The sequence below is a fragment of the Eptatretus burgeri genome, chromosome 12 (genome assembly GCF_056783735.1).
Source record: "Eptatretus burgeri isolate ZD-2024b chromosome 12, Ebu_testis_v1, whole genome shotgun sequence".
Taxonomy (NCBI): Eukaryota; Metazoa; Chordata; class Myxini; order Myxiniformes; family Myxinidae; genus Eptatretus; species Eptatretus burgeri.
The window spans coordinates 69,282,870-69,306,256 of record NC_140972.1 but is presented as its reverse complement, the minus strand read 5'-3'; the positions used below and the strand labels follow the sequence as shown (position 1 = coordinate 69,306,256).

The 23,387-nt window shown below is 43.9% G+C and overlaps 1 long non-coding RNA gene across 3 annotated transcripts in view; it reads left to right on the top strand.

The window, feature by feature from the left end:
- Positions 1-22,987, top strand: part of LOC147015870 (uncharacterized) — a 42,254-nt gene extending 19,267 nt beyond the window's left edge. The window contains exons 2-4 of one of the 3 annotated variants that reach the window (XR_015050133.1): positions 9,580-9,633; positions 21,639-22,268; positions 22,751-22,987. This is a non-coding gene — a long non-coding RNA (uncharacterized LOC147015870). Of the gene's footprint in view, positions 1-9,579; positions 9,634-21,638; positions 22,666-22,750 lie in introns of those variants that run through there. The other 2 variants (XR_015050134.1, XR_015050132.1) reach the window with 2 other exon arrangements.
- Positions 22,988-23,387: the final 400 nt, after the last annotated feature.

Here is a 23,387-nt window from a genome sequence, read left to right as displayed (position 1 = left end):
CAAAATGAGTGCCAGCATGCAGGTATACTGTGTCGGAGTGGCGACCCGTCCAGGATTGTGGCCAATAGCCAAGGAGACTGCTGAAGCAGCACCAACGCTCTGCACAGAGTATGGTCCCAGTGGATGGATGGATGGAGCACTTTATATGGCTTGAGTGTTCAACTTGTGCTATGACACCTTACGATGGCAAAGATAGAGTGAGGGATTGTTCAGTGCATTCAGTGGTTACTAAAATAGAAACCTGGAAATATATCCAGCATGGATCTGTGGGACTTGTTCAGCTTTACAAAAAAGGAAGGCCAAATTCTGCTTGGTTCATTCCACTGGATCATATTCACATCTCGAACTCGATTTTCGTTATGAACTGAACAGTCGATATCAAATAAAATAGCTTTCCTAAAATTGGTTTCTCTGCCTTAGACATAATCAAATTTTTTTTGTGTATAAATATGTTGTGACCATGTCAATTGTTGCACATTTCCATGAATTGCAAGACGATTGCACATATCTGGCTTCCTATAAGGCATCCAATGTCAGTATTCCTTTTGAGTGATGCTACTTTTGTGCCTAGTCGTGCTTATTGGCTGAATGTTTACCGTAGTTTTTCCATTGCAGGTAGTCCCTCGTGGACAGTTTTGATAGACACATTCATCAGTTTAACGAATTCCATGAGGAAGAGCTGAGTGGCCTGAGCTTCCAATGACATGTCCCTTGTGAAGTCACTTAGATCCTTGCGTTACCTATGTTGTGAAGCAAATGGCGTTTACCACTCTGCATATTCTCTTTACGTACACCTGTCCAGTGATGGAAATACCATGTGACATGTAATTTTCAAAGCGACGAATGACGAGCCTGAATGTCTCAGTAGGAACCGAGTCAATGCTTTCCTTTTCATTTTTGCATTCTGTAATTTATTTTAGATGTTGGCAATAACAAATTCACCAAGGCTAAACATTTACTGCAATTTTTCACTTCCAAACACAGTAAAAAAAAAAAAATTAAATCATACTGCATCCAACATTTTGATATTCCTACATGATATATGGCATATTTAGAACCATGCACTGGATAATAGAAGTTGAGCAAGAAAAAACGTCTTTTCAATCAGTTTATGCTTGGTATATTAATTACTTTTCCAACTGTAAATCTCAATATTCCATCCACTTTATCATCCTGACAAGTGTGTAATATCTAAAAAAAAAATTGCCAATATCAAAGCAGTGTTAACTCACTTTCATTCTACATCAGTGGTTTACAACAGATGGATTTGTTCTCCAGGGCTTGAGGAAAATGCATTGGTTTATTACATAAGGTTTGAACAATTCTCTAATCGACAACTCAATAATCAAAGGATAAGCACCACCAATATCTCCTTCGTCAACAAATCTTCGACCATATAATAATCCTTCTTCAACAATATGCCCATTCCCGCACCCACCCCCCCCCCCTCCCAGGCTTGTGTTCACACAAATAAACACCATGTTGATTGTATTTTATCAGAACATCATATTTATTGCAAAAGGAGTGGTACAATCATCCATTGTTAGATTACATGAGTTCATCGTCGATTTGTCCTAAAAAATTTCCTGGTGTGTCATGGACAACTATATAACCATGTTATCAAAAGTAATAGAGCAGCACTTCAGAACTTAAAATTAACCCTTCTAATGTGCAAATTGCATATTTATGTGTGCTTTAAAGAGGTGCGCAGCTGACATTGCAACTCAGTTGTGATCAAGATATGAGGGAAAGAGCTGCCTGACCTTCAAGGTAGAATAGTTATTAGGTGCCAGAGGTTTGCATAATTTCCATCTCATTGGGCCTTCCCAAGTCAATTATAGACATCCTTATGCTATGGAAGACAACAGGTTATTCGAATGTTGAAAATAGGATGGGCAAAGCAAAAATATTGACAGATTGACCCAGAAGAACCTTCAAACGTATTGTAAAGAGTAACCGCATGTCTCACACCAACTCAATCAACCATTGCATCTACTGTACAATCACACAGAAATTGAGGCTGGAATATCGACAACAGATCAGAAAATGCACAATCAAATTTTCTCTGTAAGAACTGCTACTCACAAGCAATGTATGACAAGCCTGAATGCAAACCGCAGACAAAAGTGGTTCCTGGAATTCAGAAAATGGTCAATTGAACAGTGAAAATGCATCACATGGAGCAATCAATCATGGTACAAGTTATTTGCATCCAATGGACAAGTCTTTGTTTGGAATCATCTTGGCATCGACAATGAATATAACTGTGTTGTTTCATTGGCGAAAAGCCGTTGAGGAAGTCTCATGTATTGAAACTATTTTTCATGGTAGGTCGACACACTAGGTGCTTTGGTTGGAAATAATGAATAGCTAGTCTCAGCGTGCCACTGAAAATGCTGCACTCTTTCACAGAATATCAACGCAAGGGCCTTTGGACCTATTCTCAAGATGACCGGCCTTTCCATACTTCTGTGTCATTAATTGGTTTGCAGAGAATAATATTTTGAATTTGCAGTGTAAAGTCCAAAGCCCCAGACAAAAATCTGATCAAACTTCTCTGGGATATGTCTTGGAAAGCCACCCGAGGGCCTGAGTCAAGAGCCCACAACTTATCATTGCTCATTGCATTTGTTTTCAAGGAGGAATGGTGCAATATTTGACCTGTTTGTTATCGTATAAATATTTTTAAGTGTTTGTGTGCTTGAGCATTTGTACATGACTCTATCACAGCTGAACCGTAGCACCTGGAGGCCCCACTTTTTGGGTGTTGGTACTTCATAATGTGGGCAAGGTTTTAAACTTCCACAAGTTGGCCTTGAAGTCTGTTTTGTGGCCACCAAAGGCTGCTAAAAGTGTTTGTTAGGATCTGGGGCCAAGCAGTGCTACTGCCGGCCCGCAGGGAAAAGGTAACCACCATGAAGCCAAAAACTCCGTAGCTTTTCAATGTACAACATGTCGCCAAACCCCCGTCGGGAAAAGCTCACCTGGTCAGGCAGAGCCAAGTACCCTCCCCCCACCCCCTCCCTCCCGGGCAGCACCAGGTAACCTCTCTAGTCCACTATATAATTGAGTGTTCCTGACAAGGTCTAGTCTATCATTGCCAAAGATACATCAACACACTTCTTATTTGAAACTGAATAAAAGGTTGTGAATGAATAACTATATATTTCCTTACTGTCACAATACATCTTTGGTAACATAGCGTAAAGAACATCATTAAAGTCTGAATCGGCTTTGCATTATTGTATGCAAGTTCTGGATATTTTGGGGAAAAAAAAAAAAAACAGAGAAAATTCAGGTAAATAGGTGGATAAATATAAATAATTGTACAAATAAAGAAACTAATTTGAACACAGAGCTTATAAGTATTCAGGTGAAAAGACATATGAAATGTTAAAAACTAACGTTGAATGAATGAGTTATATTACTTGAGCCATTGCTATTAATTACCATGAGATACTGCACACCAAGTAGGTAATCTGTTGAAAGCACTTTCTATTTGATGCTGCTCCTGGGTTTACTTTCATTCACCAGGGACGTTTGCATGTTCCACCATTTCATAATTAATCTCATACATTTACCCGCATGAGCTCGGGGGTTCTTTTCATAATATATGAAATGCATACCCGACATGATTATTGTGATGTTTACCTTTGGCTCCCATTGTAGCAGCATACTAAAACAGCATTCATTAAAAAACATCAAGGTGTACTTACCATTAAAATGTTTAAAATGTTCCCAGTTCAAAGTGAGACAAGTTATAAAAAACATTTTTAAAAATGAAAAAGGATATCGGGTTGTTACTCCAAAAAGTATGCAAATAAGGTAGGGATGGTCACGAGAAACAATCACGTGAAACCATCCCAACATCTTTCTTTGAATAATGGTTGTCCCGAGAAAAGACAAAGTTATATCACACACACACACACACACACACACACACACACACACACACACACACACACACACACACACACACACACACACACACACACACACATATATATATATATATATATATTGTTGTGGTTGACCAAATTAGCAAACCACCATTCAGGTCCCTTAGGTGAGATATCTCGGTAAGTATATGTGTAGTTAGGCCCAAACCCGTTGTCTAGAGGGAATAAATGTCATTCATGAGGGCTGCGACTCTTCAGGATAGCCGTTTTTCTTTTACTATCTTTATTTTGGACCAGCCGCCATTATTACCACCACCAACCACGTCTCAACAGCCATCACAACAACAACCACCAACCACAACGCCGCTTCACCACAACCGCCACGACCTTTACCGTCACAACTCGCCACCATCGCATCACCGTCATCTCGCGCCACTCGTGGGCACCGATGCTGGACTCGTGCGGGGCGCGCACCGAGCAGCGTGTTCAAAAACATCACGGACTTTCCGCAGAAAAACGGATCAAAAACGACTCACGCCCACTTTTGTTCCGTCCAATCGGTGAGCGAGGGGCGATTTGGCCCCGCCTCCAGGGCGTTGGAGGGCAGTCGCTATATGCAAATTCATGGATCAAAAAGCATTCACGCCCACTTTTACTCGGGCCAATGGGGAGCCAGCAAGAGAGGTGAAGGGTCAGAGGCAGAGGGTCAAGGGTAAAAGAGCGAAGCCACGGGGCTTATATAAACAAGAGTTCAGTTGGAAGTTGAGTGAGAGTTCAGTTGGAAGTTGAGAAGGAGTTGAGTTGGAAGTTGAGTTGAGTGTGCGGAGTTCAAGAGAGTCGTCGGGGAGCTGGAAAGAAGTGGTACTAGTCGGAGTGAAGAGGACGGAGCTGTGGAGAGGTGACAGCGGCGAAGGCGGACGAGGGGGTGCTCGCGTCGGTGCCGGGAGCTGCACACCAGAGAGGCCAGCAACGCGACCGAGGTGGAGGAGGAGACGCTCGCCGCGGGACCCGAGATTTTGTGAAATCCTCCTTTCCCCGAGCATCAGCAACCCCCTCCTGTTTCCCCCCGCGCTGAGATAGTGCGACAAAAGGGGGCCCCCTTCCCACCCCCTACCAGACACTGTCCGCGAGGCCCGCGGAGTTGAGGCACCACCGCCGCTCCGCGTCTCATCATCAGACGGGTAGGCCCGACACGGTCTCGGCCCCAGGCCCGCCTACCCCCTCATCCTGGAGGGTGGTTCTCTTTTCTTTTGCTTTGGGAATATGTGTTGTCGGCGCCGTCTGTGAAGTAAAATTGTATAAGTGTTGCCGTGTGCTCGCGTAGTCGGTATTAGATCTGCATTGTTGCATTTGCTTTTTGTCTTCTTCTTTTCCATGTGCTTTTGGTGGAATTGTATATGTGTGCTTTCCGTTCATCGCGAAATAAATGTGCTTATTGTTGAACTGTTTTCCCGCTTCGCTTCGTCATTTCTTTCATTGAATCCCCATCTTGCTTCACGTAAAGGGTTGGTCGTGGGCTAAGACGCCCGATAATTAATCGAACCGTCGAGGCCGACGAATAACACCGCTCGGTTATCCCGATAGTACGGAACGGGTCGCTTAAGTGGCCCGTGTCCGAAGTCGACCTGCGGCGAGGTGCGATCGCCCGGTCTACCCTCCGTGTGGGTACTTAGGTAGGTCGAATTTGGCGAGCAACCCTATCCCACGCGGGGGCCGATTGGCACGATCACGGTGAGACCGAAAGGTCCACCCGTGACTGGTTCCCGGCGTTAGTCCGAGAGGGTCACGACTGGATTGTCCGTCCGGTGGGCGACGTGCCACGATTCGAGTTACGTGGCCGTCAGCACGCCGGCGGGCGCGAATCCGCAACAATATATATACACACACACACACACACACACACACACACACACACACACACACATATTATATATATATATATATATATATATATATATATATATATATATATATATATATATATATATATATATATATATATATATATATATATATATATATATACACACATACACATATATATACATATATATATATATATATATATATATATATATATATATATATATATATATATATATATATATATATATATATATATATACGCACACACAGTTAGTGTGTTTTCTCGGGACAACCATTATTCAAAGAAAGATGGAGGGATAGTTTCACACGATCATTTCTTGCGACCATCCCGACCTTGTTTACACACTTTTTGGAAGAACATCCCGACATCGTTTTGAATTTTTAATATCGTTGCGGCCACAGGTAAGGAGACACCAGCTTATCACTCAGGGGGATTAATCCCCGGTTGTCCTCGGAAGAGCCGGACATGGGGCCACCGCTCACAATTAACGTTGTGGTGTGGTGGTTTGTTATAAAATCACGAACGCTACCCAGTGAACCACGAGTTCCAGCATCCACCGTCTTATTATTCCGTTTAACTAAAGGTCACGTGGTTACCTGAGTGGGGAGCACGCCCTCGGCAAAGCACCAATATTATCTGATAAGATATTAGTTATGGTGGCCGAGCATTTTAACCGCTGGTGCGTGCTGGCTATTTTTGGTCAAACTGTGGTAATTACCTCCCAGTCTCTCTAGGTTCGGACAATGCTAGACCAATAGAAGGAAAGGACAATCACGGACAGGTTGGAAATTGACAAATAATTTATTTATAATAAAATAAATAAATTAAAATAACTTTTTATTTTCTGAGGTAAATAAAGAATTTCAAAGCAAAATCAATCAAAATGCCAGGAAAGAGACAAAGAGCAGATGCTTATCGGGGTTTTACTTACAGCTAAACGCAGACAAGGGTACCCAGCAGATCATTTGGGGGGGGGGGGTAGCCTGGTGTTGGCTCAATGGTTAGGGTGGCGGCTTGGGATCATAGGGTCCTGAGTTCAATCCCCGTCAGCCGCTGAATTAATACACCAGGGGTTGACTCAGCCTGTCATCCTTCCGAGGTCAGCGAAATGAGAACCAGTTCCAGTGTGTGTACTGGTAGAGGGGCACTGCATCAGCGACACAGTCGTGCTTCAAGAAATGATAGCTACCCCGGCAGCTAAGCTGCTATACGACCACCAGGGTGGGGTGGGGGAAGAAGAGTCGTCTTGCTCACGAGAGAGTAGTTTGTCGTGAAATGAAAACGTCCTGAAATGTGTGCGTGCATGTCACGTCCATCGCCAGCACCCAGCCTTGCCGTGCACCCTCTCCTGAACAGCCTTGAACGCCAGTCGATGTCTGGGAGGGCACCGAGCTCGTCTGTCACGGGTTTAAACCCTGGTGCTGCAACACGGGCAGTTCCTCACACTGGTGACGAAACTGGTGACGTACAGTGACTCACACGGTCCGTCAGTGACTGACCCGCACCTCACTTGTCGGTGACCGACCGGTGCCTCACTCGCCGTCGGCGCTGCTCACACCCACACGCGCACCACGCGCTGGCTTACTCAAGCACTGGGAAGGACGAATTGTCTCATTGTTGGCGCTCGTCAGACACCCACACGTGCACCACATGCTCGCTTTCTTCTCCGCTTTTGCATGCTTACACCCGCTTCTTGCTCGCTTCTCTTCTTCCTCCCTGGCTTTCTTTCCTCAGAACAGACCTCCAATTCATTTTATATCTGCGGGCCATCTCAGCGAATGCAGTGTCTGCTCCAAGCTCACCCCGCCCCACTCGCGCACGGTTACCATGACCACCCGTGCGCTCTCAAAAATAGTGGGCGTCGGTGCTCGCGAAAGAAATGTGTGTAAACGTGTCTGTCGTAAAGAAAAAAGCTTCCCATAAGAGAGGGGATCTATCTTTTACCCTTCTCAACGCATCACATTTAAGATCCCATTTGACATGAGGATGGGGCTAATCTGAACATGCATTGAAGGAAATAACAGTCCGAGGACCTGGATGTGTGGATGCATTCATCAGACCGGATTCTAAAATCCGTAACAATATCTTTTTATTACCAGTACTTGTTTCTTTACATATATATATATATATATATATATATATATATATATATATATATATATATATATATATATATATATATATATATATATATATATATATACACACAGATGTTCTACTTCCGATTTATAAGTGTTGTAGTACAAACTGTACATACTTTATCGACCAAGGGTCAGCAACGTACGGCACGTGTGTCATAAGTGGCACGCAAGATGATTTCGAATGGCAAGCGCAATAAAAGTCAAATTAACAGGGAGAAAATACAAGTTGAAAAAAAAAAAAACGGATAAAAACTATACTTTACTCCGTCAATCTCTAAAATAAGAAAACAAGAGCTTCCATTGGGTAGCATAATTTAGAGTCTAAGTTATGCTACCCAATGAAGGCTCTGACGTTGAAAGAAAAACGATTCAATTGGTTTATTTACTAGATTACTTTTCGTGGGGCCAGCCAATCTTGATTTGCAGGAAATATCATGATAAGTGCTACTGATCATGACACTAATGTGTCTTAATGACATCACCGCACATCTAAATTAACTGAACCTTCGTCTGCAGGGTGCAGGCCAAACTGTATGGGTCTTTTTGAATCATTTAAAGCATTTCTTGCAAAACTTGCCTGTTTTTTTTTTTCTCATGACATTGACACCTCGATCTTCTGCCATCTCCTACATCTTAAAGAACAATCGACACATCGCACCGCCAGTTTTGCCGAGATTGGAATGTACATGCAAGAACAAAATTTTCTGCCAGATTTCAAGATTTCCAACATTTTGGCCCAATGTTTCCCTTTCTAATTAAAGCAGCCAACTTTGATACCAGTGACATGAATTTGACAATGTTTTGGTTGATGGGTGTTGAGGATTTTGAAATGCAGCTCATTGAGTTACAATGCTCAGGCTTATGGGCCTCGGAGTTTAGCGATGTGCAGCGCACACTGGAGGCTACCGAGAGAGATCACGGGGTCTCCATCCTGACCTTTTGGAAGTCCCTGCCTGTGAAATTTGATTGTTTAAAGAAAGTGGCATTTTCACTGCTCTCTGCATTTGGATCTACATACCTCTGTGAACAGATATTTTCACATATGAAGTCAGGAGAACTCAGCAAGGGAAAGCATCACACAAAATGGTAAGATCTGCCTTTTAATTTATTTATTAATGAAGCTGCAAAAATGTAAGTATGACTATTATTTTTGTTGAAAATGTATCAATGGCACGGAGATCCATAAATCTGAGTGAATAAGTTAACTCTTGGAACGCCACTTCTGAAAGCTTGCTGAACCCTGTTATAGACGATATAACATTCGAAATAGTACATACTTCATAGAAATGTGCGTGGGTTGTTGCTGTCACTGACTTACTGATAATATTCCACTGTTAAGCACAGCCACATATTGGCCCTCGGACAAATGTGTCTCGCGGCCCCACCCTCATCATACCGATTGGCAGGCATAGTCCCTACTACTACCACCCCTCTGATCCATTTACAAAGGAATGCAGTTTTGCGTACTCTTCGTGGAATCCTTCCAACCTATTAACATTCCGATAGTAAAGTCATTGCCATTAAGAAAGGCAACTCGGAAATACACCATCTGAAGCTGATGATTATTATCATTTTTATGATGACGAACAATAACATTTTCCGGTTTTGACATATCTCAGATTTTTGCTTTTTTTTTTCTTCCTTTTGCCAGGGTCGAGAGTACTGAAAAGTGATCCCTGCTGAGACAATCGGCTGAACAGACCAGGTAGGCCTCATGCAGTATGATGTAGCCCAAGAGACTTTTTAGAGAAGATACTCCAGCATTCGTTTTGTACAGTATCTAGCGGGTGGGACTAACATTTTTTTCTGCACCATTCCTACATAGAAAGTGCTCGCGCACTCTTTGATATTATTTGCATCCCTTCATGAAATGTTCAGCAGAGAACTTTTCTGGCCATAGACATGCACTATTTTGTTGAAGTGTTTATTAATTTTATTAAAATTTGCCCTAAACAAGGCGAAGAGCAACTAAATGTGAAAAGCTACAGAGAAAAAGAATAAGAGGAAAAACTGGCAAAACCTTCCTATAGTCCTGAAGCAAGTGAACCTCTTCACAGGACCACTGTTGTCGTTTTTTTTCCATGTTTTTTTCAGAGCATCCAAAATCTTACACTTTACGTAAGTGTATACAATGGCAAACAGCATGAAGGCACAGAGATAGTGTACTTGCCTCATTGCTGTCTAGTCTACAAATTCTTTCTACTCGAATCTTTCGATTCTACTCAAATTATACAAATTCTAATCTACAAATTGTTTGATTCTTTGCTGAATACAAACTGTCGGACTGGTGCTTCACAGGCAGGACATTGCATCAATGAGTACCCAATCCCTCGAATGGATATTAAGCTGAAGACCTGCCTGCTAACCTTGGCTTGCAGATGCTATTTATCCCATTGTGCCTTTTTTAATATACAGTTATCAAGGCTGAAAAATCAAAAGCAGAACAACAGAGTACTTGGACAAACAGACAGAATAGGGCAAAGGGAAAACAATGGTAATGTTTTCCGCAACACAAGGCCAGATGCACCGCAGCACAAGGTGATAGATTGCAGAAGTGTAGGAACAGGGTTTCAACAGGTGTGATTTAGCTCCGCAGTGGAGATGGCAAAGACGATGAGGAGGCAGTGGGAAGCAGACTTAAAGTATCGTAGTGAAGTGCTTGAGACAATCGATTTAGGAAGGCAGTTCCACATAAGGAAAGAGAGGCATGAAAGAATAGAGGAGAGAGTCGAGTTGACATGGGGAGGATGACAAGGGAATCGTTTCTGGCACAGTCTTTCACAAAGAGTCAACGATTGTCGGAAAGAGGCAACAAGTCTTTCATGAAGAGTCAGTCATCACCCTAGCCAAATTTCATATTCCTAGCTCCGCAATTGAATCTCGATCCAATGAGCATTTGCTTACTATGATCTGCAATAGCAGGAAATATAGAAAATAATATGGGGAAAACGTAAGGGATGTTTGGTCCAGTGTGTCCCTTACTCAACACATATATTCCCCTGAATTTATTTCTATTCTAATTCTCCTGCCTACCTCTCACATCTGTACAACCCTGTTCTTCCCTCCTGTCGAGGCTCAACACCATGTCATGTCACTACGTTGATAAAAGGTAACATGGGATGTTTTCAGTGAAAATGATTGCACAAGGGACAACTGACTTGAAGTTCTCAATGCAGAATGGTGTGTCTTTACTGAGAAAACAGCAGAATGGAAGTATTCCTCGGATTAAAAATTGCCAGAAAACAAATTAGAGCCAGAGAGCTTCAAGGCGAACAAGCTACCAACGGAGTTGCCCCGACAGTCCCCTCTCCTCCAAACAAATTCCAGTAAATCTCGACACATGACATACGCAATAAGTGTAATGCTCAGGTAACATATCCGAAAGGAGTATTACTTGTTGGTACAGTAAATTCAATACCACTGAAGTGCTAAGTGCCGTTTCATGACCCACATTTAATGAGAAACCTCAGAGGGCAGGAAGGGTGGAGAACAAAGCAGCAATTATTAAGAACGGTGGAATACCGTTTTACTCACGTACAGATGCCTGGCATGATAACCCTACCTTTATGTATTAACCCTTTTGTCAAAGGTGCATTACACTGTAGAAAAAGTCACCTGTTTAACATCCTCAGAGAATGCATTTTGTGAAGGATTAATTATAATTCTTGGTGTACAACATTGAGTGCATACATTTTGCATGGAACACCCCTTAATGATGACCCGCTGAGGTATCATTTAGCATCAAAAATTTTGAAATAACGTCACGTGTAAATCACGTGGATGAACGGAAATTGGACAAAAATATGGAGAGTTCGTTGACAATCGTAACGTGTGCATTAAGCATGTCTTGGTAATGGTTTTTACCAAAATAGATACAGTACTTGGAGGCCAAAAATAAAACCTTTATTTTTTTTTTAAATAGCAGATACAATCCGTCACTTTGCTGATGGGGATATTAAGGGGGGGGAGATGGAAGGAGCGGGAGGAGAGAAGGGAAGGAAAGAGAGGAGGGAGGTGGAGGAGGGAGAGGAGAAAGGGGGAAGAAGGGAAGGGGGAAGTGCGAGTAAAAGGGGGGTAGAGGGGGAGGGGGAGAGGAAGGAGCGGGAGGAGAGAGGGGAAGGAAACAGAGGAGGGAGGTGGAGGAGGGAGAGGAGAAAGGGGGAAGCAGGGAAGGGGGGGGGAAGTGCGAGGAAAAGGGGGGGTAGAGAGGGGACGGATTTGGGATGAGATGCTTATGAGGGGAGGTGGAGGGTAGGCAGCATGATGGAAAGGGAAGGCAGCATGAGGGCAAGGAAAGGCAAGGCAGCGTGAGGGGAGGGGAAGGGAGGGGAAGGGAACGTGAGGGGAAGGGAAAAGAAGGCAGCAAGAGGGAAGGCAGAAGAGAAGGCAGCATGAGAAGAAGGGAAGGCAGTTTGAGGGAAGGGAAGGCAGCATGAAGGGAAGGTCAAGTCAGGTATGGAAACATGCACTGGAGCAGCGTGTCGCTGCGTCTACTTTCCAGCTGTACTCCAGGGGGCTCTGTCTGGCCATCCCCCAGGCAGATGCCTGGCCTATCCCCATCTCCTTGAGATGTTGATCAACCTGCTACAACCACAAGGCATGTGGTCGTCCCATTGACCTCCTCTCGCTGAGAGAATCTGGTGAGCAGGATCAGTGTCAGGAAAATGAGCCACATGTCCATACAGCCGCAGCTGACGCTCACAGACTATGCAGGTAACAAATCTCATTTGAGTCTCTCTCAGCAACCGCTCGTTGGACACAAAGTCTGACCAGTGATAGCCAAGGATTCTACGAAGAGACCTGGTACCAAAGTAATTAAGTCTCCATCTCAGATTGCTGGTCAGAGTTGAAGTCTCACATCCATAGAGCAAGACTGGAAGCACCAAGGACCTGAAGACTCGGACTTTTGCCCACCCGTCAGCACCACACCCCACGATCCAGTGAATCCATTGCTCCCCAGGCCTGACCCAGACATCTGTTGAACTCTGGCTCACATCCAGCAGAGACATGAATATAACTGCCAAGGTAAATTAATCTCTCCGTGACCTCAACAACCTCACCACAAACAGGTACAGACAGGATAGCAGCATCCAATATGTCATTGAAAGGCTGGATCTTAGTTTTGACCCAGAAACCCGCAATCCCAGCAGCTCCAACTCCTCATTCAGCACCCCGAGGGCCCCCAAAAGGATATCTAGAGTCTCTGCAAAGACGACTGCATCATCTGCGAAATCAAGGTCAGAGACCTTGACATTCCCAAATGGTGCACTGCAGCTTGAACTTTCCGACATCTTCCCCAGAATCCATTCCATACAAGTGCTGAAAAGTGTGGAGGCCAGTACACACCCCTGATTAACTCCAGTAACAACTGCAAATAAGACAGAGATGGTATCACCACATCTCGCAGCACTCTCAATACTAGAGTATAGTTCAGACATCAGATTGATTCATTTTCGTGGCACCCCACGAAGACCAAGACTCCTCGAGAAGGCATCCCGTTTCACTGAATCGAACACTTTACAAAGATCAACATAGGCTGCAAGCAGCCCCTGCTGAAACTCGCGTCTGCGTTTGGTGAGGATCTGAAGAGCAAGGATATGGTCAATTGTTGACCATTTTGGTGTACAGCCTGACTGCTCTGGATGCTGGTGCTCAAGCAGATGGTGGTGAACCCTTTCAATAGTTTTCCAAGCAAAGCAGCATCACCCCTCGGTAGTTGTTGCAATTTTCTTGTTGCATACCAGATGTAACCACCCGCCATGATCTTGCCACAATTCGGACTCCGAACCTCAGAGAGTGCGGCAATACCGATGCCCAAACGTTTGAGCTCAGATGATAACAGAGACCATCATCTGGTGGACGACACCTCAGCACCACCCCGACACACACTACCGCAATCTGACCCGGGTAGTTCCAGTTGATGCAATGAAATCCCCCCAAGACAAGAAGCGTATCTCACCTGGGGCACTGATCAACCACAGACTCGAGTGTGGTACACGGTGAGTACGTCCTTCACGGTGAGATCACTCTCCTCAGTTGGAGCATATATAGAGAACAGGGAAACAACACCCAAGGAGTGACGAATCCTTTGTCTCATAATACGCTCGTTGACTGGTGTTATATCAATTATCATTGGAGTCAGCTTATCGGACACAGCTACAGCAACTTCTTGGGCCTGGTAACCATCAGATCGACCAGACCAATCGTAGGTATATACACCCACCATTATTTCACCGATATCCACTTTCCAATCCTCAGAGAGTGCTGTAATACCAATGTTCATCAATGTTCATCAATGCTGTAACATCAATGTTCCTACGTTTGAGCTCAGGTGATAACAGGGACAGATGTTCATCCTCTCTTCGAGATTGGACAATTCAGGCACTCACCCAAAGGGACCGCCTCAGGTTAACCCAAGGAGACCACCATCTGGTGGACGGCACTTCAGCACCACCCCGACACACACTACCACAATCTGACCCGGGTAGTTCCAGTTGATGCAATGAAATCCCCCCAAGACAAGAAGCGTATCTCACCTGGGGCACTGATCAACCACAGACTTGAGTGTGGTACAGAATGCGTCATTCACGGTGAGATCACTCTCCTCAGTTGGAGCATATACAGAGAACAGGGAAACAACACCCAAGGAGTGACGAATCCTTAGTCTCATAATACGCTCGTTGACTGGTGTTATATCAATTATCATTGTAGTCAGCTTATCGGACACAGCTACAGCAACTCCTTTGGCCTGGTAACCATCAGATCCACCAGACCAATCGTAGGTATATACATCCACCATTATTTCACCTCTATCCACTCTGCATTCCTCAGAGAGTGCTGTAATACCAATGTTTCTACGTTTGAGCTCAGGTGATAACAGGGACAGATGTTCATCCTCTCTTCGAGATTGGACAATTCAGGCACTCACCCGAAGGGACCACCTCAGGTTAACCCAAGGAGACCACCATCTGGTGGACGGCACCTCAGCACCACCCTGACACACACAACTGCAATCCAACCCAGGAAGGTTACCCTGTGTTTTCCTCCTATCATCAAAGAAAGGTGATCCCGAAGGCTTTGCCCCAATCCCGTCATCCAGTGAGCTGCCCTGCGAAGGGGCAGCTGCACAGGAGGTACTCCCACAGAGTGAGTTTTCCGTTTTCTTTGCATTTTTAGTGTGTTTTGCTGAGTGAAGGATTTTACATTGGCCAGCGTGCAAATCCTGCCACCAACCTCCTAAAATAAAGTAACCCAACTGCAGAAGGATGTCCACAGACACAGTTGGGCACTAGAAATGGATGGCTGTTGGCTCACAAGGAGCTCCTCACCCTTTGACAGGTTTTGTTTTTTATTCCTGCTGTGTGTCCAGATTATACACCCCTTCACCAGGAAACCTGGTGGGGGAGATGGTTTAATCGCCAACAACCTGGTGGGGGAGAGATTGGCAAGGGAAGGAGAGGGTCAGAGAGGGAGAGTGGTGACAGAGAGAGGGAGGGAATAGGGGGAGGAGGGGAGGGGAGAGGGAAGGGGAAGACAAGAGGGGGTGATTCCGGCAGATGTGACCCAGAGTTTAATGTCCATCCAAGAGACAGCACCCACATTGATGAATCACCCTGCCTGTGCAACACCGGGAATACAGTTTATAGCTGGGTCTGGATTCAAACCCAGGCTGCACAGCTTAAAGTGAGAGTGTGTACCTCTCGGCCATCCTGCCATGATGTGGCGATCATTGCTTTGTAACAGTTGAAAACGTTTTTTACTCAATGCAATCATCTCATTTATTTTACTTTTCTAACTCTGGAAATGTAAAGCACTCCACTCAAACATGCACTCCAACGACACAGTCCAAGAAACTTTAAAAAATGAAATGTTTAATTATTTATTTGTATTTATCTATGTCGAAGTGAAAGGTTTTAAAATGAAAGAAGATCATACAAAAAGGGTGAATGTGGTGTAAAATAAGATTGCATATTTTCAGCTCGTGAAACACCGCCTGACGCACCGCCCCAGGCACTGCATGGCCAAATGCAGGCGAGTGAGCTCTGAACTTTGTTTGTTCAAGTCGATCGATATATTCAGAGACAGTGAGAATTTTGTAGAGCGCTCAGCAAGGGGCTTAAGGACTCAAGCAAGCACTCCAATGAAACGGTTAATAAGGAATGGCTGGCTTGGAAAACTACAGGGTGCTGAACAGAAAACTAGGAAATTTGAGATTTTGAGATATATTTTGCCATGTTTTACCATATCAATAAACTAACATATAATAAAGTGTATCTTTGTTTGACACTACATCTAAGTTTGCTTTTGTTTTGTTTGAAAATAAAGTGTATCTTTGTTTTACACTACATCTAAGTTTGCTTTTGTTTTGTTTTAAATAAACTGTACCAAATTTCCTGGTTTTCTGTGGGGCACCCAGTATTAGCAATCGCCAATTGGTTATATAAATACCATGCACCTGAAGATGCCCGGAATGTCAAACTACATCTGATTTGGACAAATGCACAGTTGTTCTTTTTATCGCAGTCAGAACTGCAACTGAAGTCAATAAGGAAGTTTAAATTTTGAAATTTGTCTGAGATGAAGAAATTCTTGAGGGTATGGCATGTGCTGAAATGAAATAAAATCAGCAATACTGGCGTCTCCAGGCATTTAAATTAGCATTTCAATGTATCCAGCAATACATAGGTATGGTATGTCTGGTGTTGGCTTAAAGGTTCAGGTGGTGAGTTTGGGATCCTAGGATCCTGAGTTCAAATCCCACTTAGCTGTTGAATTAATACCCGGTGGGGTTGACTGCCTGTCATCCTTCTGAGGTCAGCAAAATGAGTGCCAGCATGCTGGTATCCTGTGTCAAAGTGGCGACGCATCTAGGATTGTGCCCAATAGTCAAGGAGACTGCTTGGGCAGCACCAACTCTCTGGACAGAGTATGGTCCCAATGGATGGGTGATTGGGTATAATGGTCAGGCATTTGTTGATTATGATTGATGATAGTGGACAAAAATACTTTATCATTCAGAAACCAATTTGGCCTGTTCCAAGTCAAGGCATTATTGAGCAGGCCAAAAAAATGGCGAATTAAGACACCACTGAGGGGCATTCTAAAAGCATTTTAAAAAATCTGAAAACCCACTCCGTGGGAGTGCGTACTGTGTAGCTGCCCTTCACAGGGTAGCTCACCAGATTTGGGGCGAAGCCTTCGGGACCCTCCAATCTTTGATGATAGGAGGGAAACCGCGAGGTAACCTTCCCGGGTCAGAATGCGGTCGTGTGTGTTGGGTGATGCTGAGGTATCATCCACCAGACAGCGGACTCTTTGGGTTAACCTGAGGAGGTCCCTGTGGGTGGATGTCTGGAATGTCCTATCCTGAGGAGAGGATGATCACCTGTCTCTATTATCATCTGAGCTCAAGCGTTTGAACATCAGTATTGCAGCACTCTCTGAGATTTGAAGGCCGGATTGCGGCGAGATCATGACAGGTGGTTACACCTACTATTGGTCTGGCCGCTCTGATGGTTTCCATGCCCAAGGAGTTTCTGCATCTGTATCCAAGAAGCTGACTCCAATGATAATTGAGGTAACACCAGTCAATGAGCGTATTATGAGACTAAGGATTCATCACTCCTTGGGTGTCTCCTTGGGTGTAACTCCATCTCACCATGAAGGATGCATTCTATGCCACGCTCAAGTCCATGGTTGATCAGTGCCCCAGGCGAGATACACTACTAATTTTGGGGGATTTCAATGCATCAATTGGAACTGATAGGGATGGTTATGATACATGTATTGGACCCCATTGGTCTGAAACTGTGAAACAGAATAGTATGAAGTTCCTTGGTTTTGCATGGACTTAGGGTGGCTGGTTCTTGGTTTCAGCACAAACAGGCTCATCGCTGGACTTTGTATTCCAACGCTGGTGGTGTGGCAAAGGAGATTAACCATGTGCTCTTTGAAGGTCGCTGGAGCATGATCCAGAACTGTAAGGTCTACCGGAGTGCTCAGTTCCTCAATACTGACCACAGGCTTGTTGTAGCAATTCTGAAGTTGCAGCTTAAATACAGGAGAATAGTACCACCCCAGCCTAGGCTGGATGTTGGCAAGCTCATGGATGAGGGGGTAGCTGAGGAGTTTGTAAACAGGCTGAGTGGACATTTGGGAGGTCTGGGTGCTTTGAGGGATCCTGAAGAGTTGTGGAGTGCCTTCAAGAACCAGCCTTGATGTTGCCGGTAGATATCTTGGAACTCACCGTCGGGCGAAGAAGAATTTTCTCTCTCAAGAGATACTGGATACCATTGAACAGTCGCAAGGCCAGGCTTAATGGCAGAGCTGAGCTGTTCATGGAGCTGAGGCATAAAACTATACATGCATTGAGGGTGGACAAAGAGGCCTATGTGCTGATGTGGATTTTTTTAACCCACCTTGTTGTGATCGTTGAAGGATTCTACCTGGCCGATTGTGGAATCCTATTTGACTTCAGGCAGAGTTTTACGTTTTTCCAATTTAGTTATAAAATCCTGCATAAAACCCATTGACACTGATAAACCGATGTCCACACAAGTCCTTCCTTGTGAAACTATTTATTTTTTCATTATCCACCAGACACTTCTCACCCTCGTACAATGAACTTAAGAATCCTCATTGATTGCAATATTATTTGGTTATATTTCATCAATTCTTACTTTTAGTTAACAGTTAGACCAACCCGATTCAATTCACTTTCACCTTACATCAGAGAGTTTTATTCTAACTTGGTACTTGGTCAGTTCCAAGGAGCACAAGCCACTGAGATTCTATACTTCCTCAGGTACTTGCACTGAAACAATTTTATCTTTGAAAGCATTTTATACTTTCATGGGAGAGTGGTGGGGGCTATCAACCCAGACTGCAGAAGTGTCCTTTAGACGAGAAGCCACTTCGTACATTTCGAGGCAAAGGTTCGCTGTTATCAGCTCAGGTCACACTGCTCCAGACCAACACATTTATCAACATTTAGGGCAAAAGTCTCTTGACCAGAAAGGACAGCCAATTCAACTTCTAGCATAAAACTTACATTTCTAAAACTCCATTTGTTACAATTTAAAATACATTTATATCAATTTTCCTCCACAGTGCGAAGAATCTGTGAGGTTGTCAAGCATCACCTGTGGACAAGTGATTCTCGTCCTGCTTACAGGGGAATTTGCACATTGCGTTCATCCAAGCCCATCTCTCAGTGTACTGCAGTTAGAGCAGAGGGTGGTGGGCTCTTGAAAGAGGAGTCCGAAGTGAACGCCTGCTGGGCTGGTTACTTTGAGTTGCTGTACCAGGCTGATCCACCAGCTGTTTTGATGAATGTCAGGGCTGTTACAGTCCCTATTTCTGACCCTCCAATCAACTTTTCTCCACCTTCATTTGTGGAAACACAGGCTGCCATGAACTGGTTGAAATGGTGTAAAGCTCCTGGGATCTGTGGTATCCCTGATGAACTTATCAATGCTGGTGAAAATGATGTGCTTGTGTCATTGTATGCAGTTCTGTGCTCTGCCTGGAACATACGCATTATCCCAACTGACTGGAAGAGGGGCCTTGTTGTCCTTCTCTGGAAAGGGAAGGGTGATCGCCAAGACTGCAACAACAACCGAGGGGTGACGCTGGGAAAAGTCTTTCCTCGGATAATTCTTGATAGCGTTCGCTACCATCTGCTTGAGCACCAGAATCCAGATCAGTCAGGCTTTACACCAAAGAGGTCAACGATCCTTAATCTTTGGGTCCTCACCGAACACAGATGAGAGTTTCGGCAGGGGTTGCTTGCAACTTATGTTGATCTCTGTAAAGCATTTGATTCAGTGAATCGGGATGCCATCTGTACGAGACTTCGTCTTTGTGGGGTGCCAGCAAAACTGATCCACCTGATGTCTGAAGTATAGTCTGGTACTGAGAGTGCTGTGAAATATTTTGACCCATTTCTGACAAATTTCCCATTGTTGCTGGAGTTCATCAGGGATGTGTACTGGCTCCCACACTTTTCAGCACTTGTCTGGACTGGATTCTGTGGAGGATGTTGGAGAGATCAAGCTGTGTTGCATCGTTTGTGAATGCCAAGATCTCTGACCTTGATTTTGCAGATGATGCAGTCATCTTCGCAGAGACTCTAGATATCCTGATGTAAGCCCTTGAGGTGCTTAATGAAGAGTCAGAGCTCCTGGTATTATGGGTTTCCTGGGTCAAAACTAAGATCCAGGCTTTCAATGACACATTGGATGCTGCTATGTTGTCTGTACCTGTTTGGGGCAAGGATCTTGAGGTCACGAATAGATTCACTTACCTTTGCAGTGATATTCTTGTCTCTGCTGGCTGTGAGCCAGAAGTCAACAGATGTCTGTGTCAGGCCTGGGAAGTCATGGATTCACTGAATTCTGGGGTGTAGCACTGCCGGTACCTGTGCTAGAGGATGAAAGTCCGAGTCTTCAGGTCCTTGGTGCTTCCAGTCTTGCACTATGGATGTGAGACTTGGTCTCTGACCAAGGATCTGAGACGGATACTTAATTCCTTTGGTACTATGTCTCTTTGGAGAATCCTCGGCTATCACTGGTTGGACTTTTTGTCCAACGAACATTTCCTGAGAGAGATTCAAATGAGATTTGTTACCTGCACAATCCGTGAGTGTCAGCTGTGGCTGTATGGACATGTGGCTCGTTTTCCTGATGCTGATCCTGCTCACCATATCCTCTCAGCGATTGAGCCTCGTGAGTGGAGGAGGCCAATGGTCCAAATGCGTGCCTCGTGGTTGCAGCAGGTTGATCATCATTTCATGTAGATGTGGATGGACCAGGCATCTGCCTGGGGGATAGCCAGACGGAGGCCCCTGGAGTATTGGCGGAAAGTAGACGCAGCAACATGCTGCTCCGGTGCATGCTCCCATACCTGACCTGACCTGACCCTAATGAGGGACAGCGTGGTGACCAGGGATGAGCCTTGATAAAGGATAATTGAATAAGGCCGTTAATTATACTCAAAAGGGGTGTTTAAATTTCCCCAAGCACCCAGTTTTCATTCATGCACTGCCTTGGATTTCCCTTCATATGTACGCAACGTTTGGGGTCGTTAGGTTTCAAGGTTTTGGAGTTATGGAAGAGACGGACGGACAGACTGACAGACTGACAAAATGACATTTATTAGTACAGATTTTTGCCGGATACTATTCCAGATGGAAACCTTCAATTACATTTAATTCTAGTGCTTGGGAGATGCATTAGCTCAGTTACAGTGTGTTGGATCAATGTTAATATGTAGTCTGCATTCGTGAAAATTATTGTGCTGTAAAAGAGTGCAGCATCCCAGCGCACATCATCGTTCAAATTTATAAGTGCATTACTTTTGTTGCTACATCTCTATATGTGACATCTGTTGGTATTTACAAAAAAAAATAATTGGATACAATGTGGAGGCTCGTGTAGGAGCTAGAACACACAATGCATTAGGATGGATGTAATGGAATGAAAAGAAAAGATATGGGGTTGGTGGGCGAGGGAGTGAGTCATCGTGTTTCATTCTGTGTTCCAGCTCATCAAGGGGGCGGGGGAGGGCCGAGGGGTGGCTTTCGAGAACATTCTTTAAAAGATTATGTATTAAACGGTCATTGTGTTTTACATAGCACACGTTGTCAACCCTATTCTTTTGACTCATCAATCTACTGTTGATCTGCCATTTTCCTTTCACTGTGCTTCACAGCAGTGCCATCAGAGAATCAGCAGTGCCAACATATGGAAATCATTTACAGGCATGCTGAAAGGCAATTTGGTATCCATGTCGACCTTCATGAGTTTGGAAGATGAACTGACTGTTCCCTGAACGGGCTTTCGGGTGAGTTGTGTTGTGAATGTGGAATCGAGAAATCTCCGATGGAGCTATCAAACAGGTTGTGCAGTGAATCTGGAGCAGAGAAGTCATCACCGAGGTGCCACAACATGGCAGGATCAATCCACCAGGGAAATATGAATAGTTGTACAAATATGAATCTTGTGTTGAGAAGAAGAGTTGTTAAAATTTTCAACTCAAAAATGTTGTACACTGTACTTAAAATTTTTGAACGACGTTATATCAGAATATTGCGATATAAATTGACTATTGTCCCATAATGTGTTGATGATGATATATTAAAACGACGGAAACAGACTCGACATAAATCGGTGACTTACTGTATATGTTTCAATGAGTGTAGTAATCATTAATCCGTAAATGAATAGTTTTGACTTTTCAAGAAAATTTAATCACTCTCCTGTGCTCGTCTCGGAGAAAATTTTGGAGAGTGACACTTACTCGCCTGCAAAGGTATCATCATCTTCATCATCATCATAAAAAGTGGGTGGAGGAGTGACAACAAAATTTGATACACAATGAATGTACTGTATTCCTTACTTTGTACCTAATTTTAAAATTTAATTTTTAAACTGAAAAGTACACAATAGTTCACAATAAGCATGGATGACCATAAACGTGGCATGATGAGATGGAATGCATATGTAAACAGTAATAACCTATCTGGATTAAAAGACGTGGAAGCCAATCACAGACAAGTGTAACCCCAGATTTATGCTCACTGACTTATGGCTCACAGACTCCTCTATTTTCTTTGCCTGTTGCCTCATAGAAGTCAAACACACCCAAACAGTATGATATCATAGTATAAGAATTCCCACACTTCGATGATGTCTGATTTCCATGCAAATAATTGGCGTATTGTATTTGCATCCTACTTTCCTACAGCTTGGTTGTTTTCGGTTTTTTTGCCATATTTATCTTGCTCCATGTATGGCACATTCCTTGTGTGACTCCACTGCCAGATTGATTCTACTGCAGCCAAAATGAAAACCTGACATGCAAGAGTACCTTATTGGGTCAACTTGGCCTCTGAAGGATGAAAGTGAGCCCCAACCAGCCGTTTCCTGTAGGGCATTGTCCTTGATGCACTCCTGGTGTTTCTAACCCTCACAATGATGCAGATCCTCCTTGAATCTATAAATACAATGGCAAAGTGACTTTTCCAAGTCTGCAGGAATAAAAAAAAGCCATGGAGAAGGTTCCCTTTGTGTGTGTCTTGAATGTTGTCTGTTGGGTGAAAGTTTCAGCATTTCACTCTGTGCAGAGAATAAATGTAAAATAACCGAGACTCAAGGGAAATACATGCTTGGCTAGGTTCGTTTATAAATGGTGTATGCTGTGAAACATGAACAGTGAGAATCAAAGTAATACGTGCATATGTAATATGTGAACACAGGAATATGCATACACGTAATATGAGAACAACTAACCACTGTGTTGTGAATGCTTGTGACTCTCTGTGCATAGATTCGATGAAAAAGATTTATTTTTGAATTATGGAATTCCTTTGACTGTATAAAAAAAAATTGCTTATCTGACTACGAGGCGGTAAAATCGTTCAGTATTTCTCATGGGACAGCATATGGAAATGTCATTCAG